This window comes from Gavialis gangeticus, unplaced genomic scaffold, assembly GCF_001723915.1.
Source record: "Gavialis gangeticus isolate Ggan-Ray unplaced genomic scaffold, GavGan_comp1, whole genome shotgun sequence".
NCBI lineage: Eukaryota > Metazoa > Chordata > Crocodylia > Gavialidae > Gavialis > Gavialis gangeticus.
Window position 1 is genome coordinate 108521223 of NW_017729031.1, and position 9501 is coordinate 108530723.

Here is a 9501-nt window from a genome sequence, read left to right on the forward strand (position 1 = left end):
CCGGCCGCGCAGCCGCCCAGGTGCGGGGGGGCCGAGAGCGCACAATGCGGAGCCGGGGCCCCTCCCCCCACACTGCAAGGCACCGGAGCGCGCCCCCCCCCGAGCTGAGGGGAGGGGGAGGGGAGGGGTTGTACCCCCTCTGTCTGCCCCCCCATTTCCTCGCCAGCGGCACCTAAGGGTGCTCAGAGAGGGGGCGGGGGAAGCTGTCAGGCCCGCTTGGCAGCGGTGGGTGAGGAGGGGCGAATACGAGCAGGCGGCAGAGGCTGGGGCACATGGCCCACTGCCAAGCGCAGGCCCCAGCATCTGCAGCCGGAGCCAGGCACCCCCAGAGGCGGGTACCGGAGGCTTCGCCAGTCTCCCTCACAGAGAAAACGCCTCATACCAGCAAATCCAGTCTTGTGCAAGGCTCCCTTCAGCCAGCTCCCCAGGCCAGGCGTAGCAGGATCTGCACTGGGGGTGTTTCCAGCACAGCCAGGCAGGCTGGTAAAACTGTAATAGCAGCTATATGCTCAGCCAGCCACAGCTCTGTGTCTGTTTCACTGACCCCCAGTTTATGCTGGGGATATCAAGTGGCTGCAGTGAAGACACAGTTGCTTTCCCATCCCCCCAGCATCAGTCATAGCAGGCTAAGGGCTTTGAGCTGGCCTCCATTTGACAGTTTATTTGACCTAGGGCACCCTTGCTGGTCCTGCCTGGCTCCAGGTGGTGACAAACCTCCGGTAGGCTCCGTTCATCCAAGCCACAAGAGCTGCTGCCTCATCCACAGAGCAGGTGGTCAATCGCCACTGTCCACTGCACACAGGGGTTGTTGTTCACAGGTAAGCAGCTGTGGCTCAGCAGGCACCACTCAAGACTGACAACTAGTAGGTAATACTCATCCGCAGGAGCCCTCCTCGAGTAGAGCCACCACCGAACGCCTCCATCTCCCCTTACCTCTAGCCACCTCATCCTTCCCACTGCTTTCCCATGTGCCTGCTCAGCTTTCCATATAGCTGACAAGCTCTCTGTTATAAAATGAGTAGCTTCCAGGCCTCAGTTTAACACTGAGTGCGATCCCCCTCCTTCCTCTCTTTCTAGGGAGGATGATAGGACTAGGCATCAATCTATTTTCTTCCCATCAGGAAGGACAGTTTGAAAAAGAGTTTACACAAGATAAGAGTAAGCTGACTGATGCCTTAAAGTGATCAACTAAAGCACCCAGCCTCTTCCAGCATCAGTACCCAATTGCAAGGCAAGCAGACAGTGCAACTTGGTGTTTTGGGGGGGTTTCTTTTTAAGAAAGCAAAGTGCCAGTGATGAAATTCTTATGAGACTTACAAAACACCAAGGGCTGCTCGGGCTCTGGCAGGCGGCTGATTCATACAATGTTGACATAACTTGATTTGGTTCTGGGAAGCAGCAGCCAGTACAGCACAGTGATAGGGGAAGTGATGAGGTTTATTATTTCTCTCCCCCTTCCCCCTCTGAAAAACACTCTTGACAATAGAGTACAAGAAGGGAGTCTTAAAACCATAACCCCATGCAGTGTCTGAAGTGTCACTCTTCCAGGAGGAGTGCAGTAATGAAGTGAGATTACAGAGGAGTGACTCAGGGAGAGCAGCTGCCCTAGATTTGGTCCCAGCTATTCCAGAATAAAATTACTCCATTCCATTCACAACCTGGCTTCTTTGCTAACCATAGCTCTCATTTGAAAATCCTGGGAGTTGAAACCATGCCTTCTCCCTGCTTCTACAGCATCTTTATTAGAAGCACTGATGCCAATCAGACCTTAGCAGCCAATAGTAAAGCTACTGAACAAGTGACAATGGACTCATTCTCCTATGACTGCTCCAGTTCTACAGTGTGAACAGAGGCAACAGGATCCACAGCCGGGCCTATGTGAGAGAGGGTTTGACTGTAGCATTATCCTGGCGGGTCCTCCTAAAAGGGGAGAGAGCTTATGCTGGCACAGAAGGGATATGGCCAGTATTACCTGTATGGTTGCCCGAGTCAAATGAACTACAGCTGCAAAAATCACTGTTCTGCCCATTACCCGCATCTAACCCGAGAGATTTTGTCAGAACAGAAACGTTAAAAAAAAAACCAAACGAACAACAATGAACACTCCCTGACTGACTAAACTACTAACCCAGAAAAAACAAACACCTGCCTCAAACATGTGAATTAATTGTGAAACACTGGACAAGCCTAGCTCTTACTGGAATCAAGCAGCTTCCCCATGGGGTATACTGATTTGCACTCATGGTGTGCAAGCTGAGGAAAACAATACCATAAAATATGGCATTCACACTCACTTTTTGACACATATGGGACTACAGTAATAGGAAATCAGCATGCAACACAGGAAAAAACCTACCCAGCAGACTTCATTTTATTTACCTAGGTTATTTCCTGTTTCAATAAAACCAGAGCTGTCTGCCACGTGGGAAGAAAGACTACATCACTTGACAATACAGCATCATGTACAAAGTGAAAGGCCAATGCAAACCCCAGCTATTCAATGACAGGAGAAAAGGTACCACAAATGCCACACAAACAGGAAACTGCAAACATTGAGACACAATAACTTCCTGCCTCTGCTGTTTGCTTGGTAGGGGGATCTTATGGGATAAAGGCTGAGGTTGACACAGCAGCTGTGTACTGCTGTTTCGCACACAGTGTTTTGCTTTGAGCGCTGCTTGGATGGGTGGAGTTGGAGGTTGGAAAGCTTTGGTGAGAAGATGGCCAATTCCACCCCACCCCCAAAACACATACTACTTGAAAGACTACTTCTTCCAGTCCCTGGTGAAGGTAAACTAGGTCTAAGGACCTTTCTTCTAGTCACGCACAGCTATTTCCAGCCATTTCCTTTGGAATGCACCAGCACCAATTAGGAGGGGAAAATATTGCAGCAAATAGGAAACTGGGTTCATTCACATCCATAAGAGGGTCTCTCATTCAATGAAGTCAGCTCATCACTGGATACTTTCCAATACAGGCAAGTCCCCTATGGATGCCTCTTTTGGCAACGTACGGAGGTCAGTCAAAGAGTAAGGCCTCCTGGTTTTTTCCCACCTCAACCTGTTGTACATTTGAAGGGGGTGCTGTCCAACCAAACAATGAAGTTTCCTCTGTGATGCAAAAGTTGGTGTATGGGCAGTCATTGCCAGGCAGACACAGCATCTCAAATGCATCTCTGTTGGGCTCTTTGCATGCAAAATTTCAGCTTTTCCAGGGTCTGATTACAGACCTCTGAGTTTAGTGTGGCTGTCTTAGGTAAGACATCAACAAGAAAACCTTCCATGTCGGTGGCTTAGGAGATAAAAATGTGAATGCCTTACTTTCTCACTGCCCCTCATATTTATACCAGCAAAAGCCATTATTTATATACAGATGTAATAGTACATGCACTGAGAGAACTGGTATACACTATACATGCAAAAGCACTATTTTACCAGCAAAGACTACTTTTGCAGTAGGAGCTCTTGTCCATACAGCTACAACTACACCTGTGTCCCTGGGTAAAGCCCTTTCAAGCCAGGTTTCTAATGAGCTGCACACTCAGTAAAGCCCTGGTGAAATGTTAGACTGCCAAGTGTGGGACTCGTGTGACAGTTGAGAGAGGTGGTCATGCTGTTACACAAACAAAAGCACACACAAACATTTTATACCCAGCAAAACAAGTTGAAGCTGCAGCATTTTCAAGGCACATTCTGAACAAAGTTCTGACCCTGTATCCTAACAGCAACTTCCATGGTATCTTCGCACTAATAGTAGCCAGCAAGTATGGCAACTGTGTAACAGGAACAGGACTTCAGAGAGCAGCACAGATAGAGCACCAGTTTGTGGCTGCCTAAGATTAAAATAGTTTGAAGTAGGCACCACAAACACACGCTTCCTAAAGCCTTATTTTGGTGACGTTCCTTGTAGGTTTCATTCAACTGAGCCTCTACAAAGTGGGTCAACTCATTTTGTGTCTCCAGCATTAGAACAATCCAAATGTTACTGGATATAGTATGCTTTAAAAGAAAGAGTGCAGGAAGGATATATACATTAGACTTAAAACACCTGGACATCCACTTTTTAAGATGTGATAGAAGTTTTAAACATGTTAAAGGAGACTCAAGGACTTTGCACAGGACAGCAAGGACAGTACGATCAGTGGTGGTTCAGAGGTAGCCTGGCTGCCTTCCTGGAACCTTGTTGGCATTTGTTTGCTAGTGAATGGAAGGATTGCCTTGTAAATTAGTGAGGTATCTCTGCTCTCACTTAAATCAATTGTCTGTCTCAAACCTCCCAGAAGTGGGGAATGCTAATGTCAAACCAGAGCACCGAAAAAGAGCAATTCCTTCTGTGCCATTTCTAAAAACATAACCAACATTTTGGAGCTAGGTTATTCAATTTTTAATCTTGCACTGAACTGTAGCGACACCCAGAGGCCATTTCCAACACTACAGATTACAAATATACAATTAATTCTTTATTCTAAATCAAATAATCTGCAATGTCTAGTTAACCTTGTTCAGCAAAAATGGCCTTAGCTTGCATTGATCCATATGGGGTTTGTTGTTTGTTTATTAAATATGTTTCACTCTTTAATCTATTAGCATTTCTCTCATCTTAGATAATACAGTTGTTCATAGTCCATATTACTTTCTGTATCAGTCCAATGCAGGTGGGTTTGGTTATAAGCTTAATAGAAGCTTCAGTTCTAGATCAGTCCAAGGGCTGAAAGACTTATGCACTAGATCAGGGGTATCAAACTCACCCAGCCCTGCAGGCTGGAAGAAGGTAGCTAGGCCTGTGATGGTCTGTGGGCCATACTGGGCCATGCCAGAACCAGCAGGCAGGGTGCCATATGCAGGGTTTGCTCCATGCCAGTTCCCTGAACTGTGTATATCATGCACCAGCTCCACTCCGGGGCTTGCAATGCAGGTGGTTTGCAGGCTGGACCCAGCACTACAGGTGCTGCACATGGCCCAGAGGGGGGGCGGGGGGCAGCTTGCGGCATGCACTGCATTCTGTGCCCTACCACACCAGCCCTGCACGCTGGCAAGGGCAGTGGATCCAGATCAGGACCCAAACCACCCATGCATGCTGGAGACAGCATGCAGCCCCAGCAGCACGACCACCAAGCAGGCACTGCACGTGACACAGAGGACTGGCATGGGGCATGTGCTGCACATGGCACCCTGCTGGCCTAGCCCTACACACCAACTCTGACAAAAGCTGATCCAGACCAGCCCCAGAGCTAGCATGCAGGGCGAGTCCAGCACAGATGCTGAATTCAGAACATGCCCTGTGCCAGCCTCCTGAGCAGTGTGGAGCACTTCTGGCACCTGGTTCTGCCTGCACATCAGCCCAGCTCAGAGATGCACGAGTCAGACCATGGGCTAGATCTGGCCTACAGGCCATACATTTAATGTATCCTGCCCTAAATTATGGGCATTTAGATCTCTTAAATACTCACTTGTAAGAATTACTTGACATAGAATTTACAGGGGTGGACCTTGGGGCCTTCTGAGAAAATGGAAAGGGACCAAACTAAGAACTAGTGAAGATACTGTCTTCCCCTCATGCCACACCCTCTAACTGCCCTGTGTGGGCAGTGTGCTTGTGAAGGTGGAAAGCAGACATTGCTGTGACCAGGGTAACAGTAAAGTTTAGGATGTGGAATAGCAGACAGTTGAGGGCCTATGTTTTTGGGTATTGGAGAGGGAAAGGAGAGTAACGGACAGCAGCAACAAGGAAGCTTCCTGGAGAGGTCTTGCCACCACCTCTGGCCACCTTAGAAGTCCCATCAGCCCTTCCATAATGCTAGAAGCCAGGAGAGAAGTAGGTAGCAGATGGGCTGAGAGAGAGGCAGTAAAGGAAAGAAAAGCAGCACACCCATCTCTACCTCTACAGTCCAAGCTAGTTCAGGGGAAAGGACACAGCCTTCTGTGCTACAGAAATATGTGCACACAGAGGTGTGAACTGTCCCATACAGACTATCAAGGTGTTCTTCTCAGCTCTCAGCACAGTGTCTATAGCATACCCCCCGCCTGGCACTTTCCTGGGCTTGGTCCTGTTTTGCTTTGTACTTTGTTGCAGGAGTTCAGAAAGGCTCCTCAACACAAAATAGAAATTTGGCATGGCTGGGTCTCTTGCACCAGCCTCATCTTCAGTGTAGCAGCAAATCCCCACTCTCCTAGACTTGGCACCACAGATTAGACACAGCCACAAATGAAACTGCTCCAGCACAGCACATAAGTAAACTGCATAGTGGTGTACCTGCAGGATGCTTAATTGTCTCAAAATTGCACATGCACCATGTGCTCCCAAAGGGTCCCCCTTCCATTGTGGTCTCAGACACCAAAACGGCAGCATTCGGCTTCCTTGAAGAGAAGCACCAGATACATGCATCCTTGGGCCCAGGGGCAGCCCCTCAGCCATGTGAAGTACAACACTCTATAGGCATCACTCACAAAAGCATGCCTAAAAGGGGGCCTATTGTTCACATTGTTGCTAAAGCTTGAGGCACAGTCAACAAAATTTTTTTGAACTAGACCTTGGTTCCAGGGAATTGCAGTCTATATACTACAATGTACATTTTTGAGTTAGGTGCATAGTTCCTCTCCCAACCTTAGCTCTGCACAAAAACCTTTTTTTTAAAAAAAAAGCAAGCAGCAAATTTGAGGGAAAAACAAAATAAAAGAACTCTCTCAGGAACTCCTTGGCAAAGTTGGACTAAACTTATACCACAAAGGTAAATTTGTACTGAGGCAGCATATCAGAGCCCACAGCATCCCACTGTTCAAGATAAATCTATGCGGATAGATTGGGGGGGGTGAGGTGGAAGGGGGAAGAGAGAGGGCATAAAAAAGGACCAGTTTAGTCAGAAAACTGCTTCATCCTAACAACAGAACCTATAGTTGCTTCTCTACCTTATTGTTGGCACAAGGAATAAGCCTTCCAGCTGGAGCCCCTTTGCTGGCTCAGAGCAGTAATGAATACATCGGTTTCAGAAGTCTGCTGATGGAAGGACTTGCCCCGCTGTCCTTAGATTCCTCCCAGTGACTCATGTAAGCTGAAATCCTCTGCTTGTGTAGCCACCACAGCACGGCAGACTGGCTTCCAGTGCCTGTGCCAACCAGTTTCTGTGGCATGGATCCTAGTGGCCTGCCAATTAAGAGTAATTTATATGTAAGCACTGCTTCCCTGATGTGGAATTCAGTGCTGAGTGCACCATATCTTAGTACAGTATTAGTCACAGATACGCAAAAAAAAAAGTAACAGCTTCTTCCCCTCACTACAAGAAGCTCTCTTTGAACTTGTGATCAAATGGTCTCAAATTTGCACTGCCTACCCCTACCCAGACACCCAAGATGCTTCAGTTTTCAAGGACAGTGAGTATGCATATGGATTTCAGATTTAACTCACTGTTAAAAGAGAAAGCACTGCTCAACCATAAGAATTAGTAGTGCTTCTCAGTTTAAGAATGTTCTTCTCACTAAATGGCTGAAGCTTTTTTTTTTGATCCAAGCTCTTAACCTCATGTTTGACTTGCTGAACCCCTTGTCATAACACACTGAAGAGCACTTGGCCTTTGGTACTACTGTATAGAAAAATGCTGCCTTTCATCTGAAAGTACCACCCTGATCCTTCATTAACACGGGAAATGGGAGTGCTTCCTTTATCCTACGCTATTCTATTAATACATATTAAAATAGTGTGTTGTGTCCATTTAAAGACCCTGCCCCAACTTACACACGCACACCCTTCACAGCAGACCTCTGCTGGCTTATCTATACTGCCTGTCAAACTACACCAGCCCAGGTTGGAAAATGATGCAGTGAAAGTTTCACATCCTTAGTGAAACAGCATTAAGGCAGCAATAGATTGTGAGCACATTGGTTCATAGGGAATAAAAGCAGTGCACAGTTGGGGCTTGGTTTGTTTTTCTTAGAATTAAGTATAGAATATTACTGACACGGTATTGTTTCTATGGGGGGGTGTAATTTCTGTAGTATAGTACATATTAATGTATCAGTAGATGGTATAGATAGTATACATTACCGTATTTACTCAAATGCAAAATGAGGGTTCCCCCCCCAGTTGGCATAGGAGGGGAAAAAAGCCTCTCATCTTACAGTCGCATACAAGGAAATCTCACTAAATACAATGTCTGTCATTAAGCTGCTGCCAAAAGTAGCATTCATCAGGGCATGGAGCTGCTCCAGAGCCCAGCTGGGATCTTGCAGCAGTGACAGTGTGGTCCAGAGGCAGGGCAGAGCTGCCACCTGCAGCCTGCATGCCCCAGGCAGGGGTGTTCATGCAGCAGATCACGGCTCTGCCTTGGCTCCAGACCATGCTATCACTACTGCAAGGAGCCGGGGCAAAGCCACGATCTGCTGCCTGCACACCCCTACCCAGAGCATGCAGTCTACTGATCACGACTTTGCCCCAGCTCCAGACCACGCTGTCACCATCACAAGATCCCAGCTGAGCTCAAGAGCTGCTCTGCGCCCTGCTGTGCACTGCTAGGGCCAGTCTCCACAGAAACCCTGGCCTGGCACTATCAGTGGGGCTGCTGCTGGGGTCTCCATGGAAACCAGCCCCAGCCACATGGGCAGGGACTGCTGGAAAATGGAGTCCTGCCGCTTGCCAGATCCACCATTTTGCCCACCCCTGTTCTACAGACTCCTATGACAAGGAGTTTCAGAAATAAACAACATACTGTATTAAAGAGTGCTTCCTCCTTGCCTCCTGATAATTTCAGTGGGTGCCCCTAGTTCTTATTTTCCAGGATTTGGTGAATAACAGTTCCCTGTTCATTTTATCCACGCTCTTCAAGACAGGAGACAGATTTTGAAAAAAAAAATATTTTATTGGAACTCATCTGAACATCAGATATACCTGGTGTTGGTTAGCAAGAACCGTTTGTACATTTGATATTGATGGTGCCAAAAACCCAAACAGTGACTGACTGGATGAGATGGAGAGTTAAGGAAAAAAAATCCAAAGTTAAAATGTGGACAAAGCAGAAAAATCAGCCAGTCTAAGATTTTAGTGTGAAGGCAAAATATCCCTCAATAAAACAGAATCCTTTTACAAAATATAAATTTAGTAAGAAAACATGGAGAGGGAAAGAGAAAGAGAGACAGAGGAGAAAGGAAAATAAAAGATCAGCACAACAGAGATGCAGAAGCTTACACTGCCCAAAAGGCATTAAAACCTTGCTAGTAATCTCACCATAAAATGAAACATGCTGGAATACACAGCGCTCCACACCCCCAACATACACTTATTACCTTGAAATAGTAACTAGGAACATCCCTAGCGAGTGCTACGCTAGGTCCTTCCAGAAGGGCCGAGCTGTCTTGCATCAGATGTTTAAAAGGAAACACATGTAGGAGAAACCATACAAACTTTATTAATAGAACAAAACCTCCTCCCTCACTCTCAACAAACTCAGCCCCCTTGCCCTTCCCTCCACCACACACAGTATCCCTCTATCACCCTCCCCACCCACCAACAATA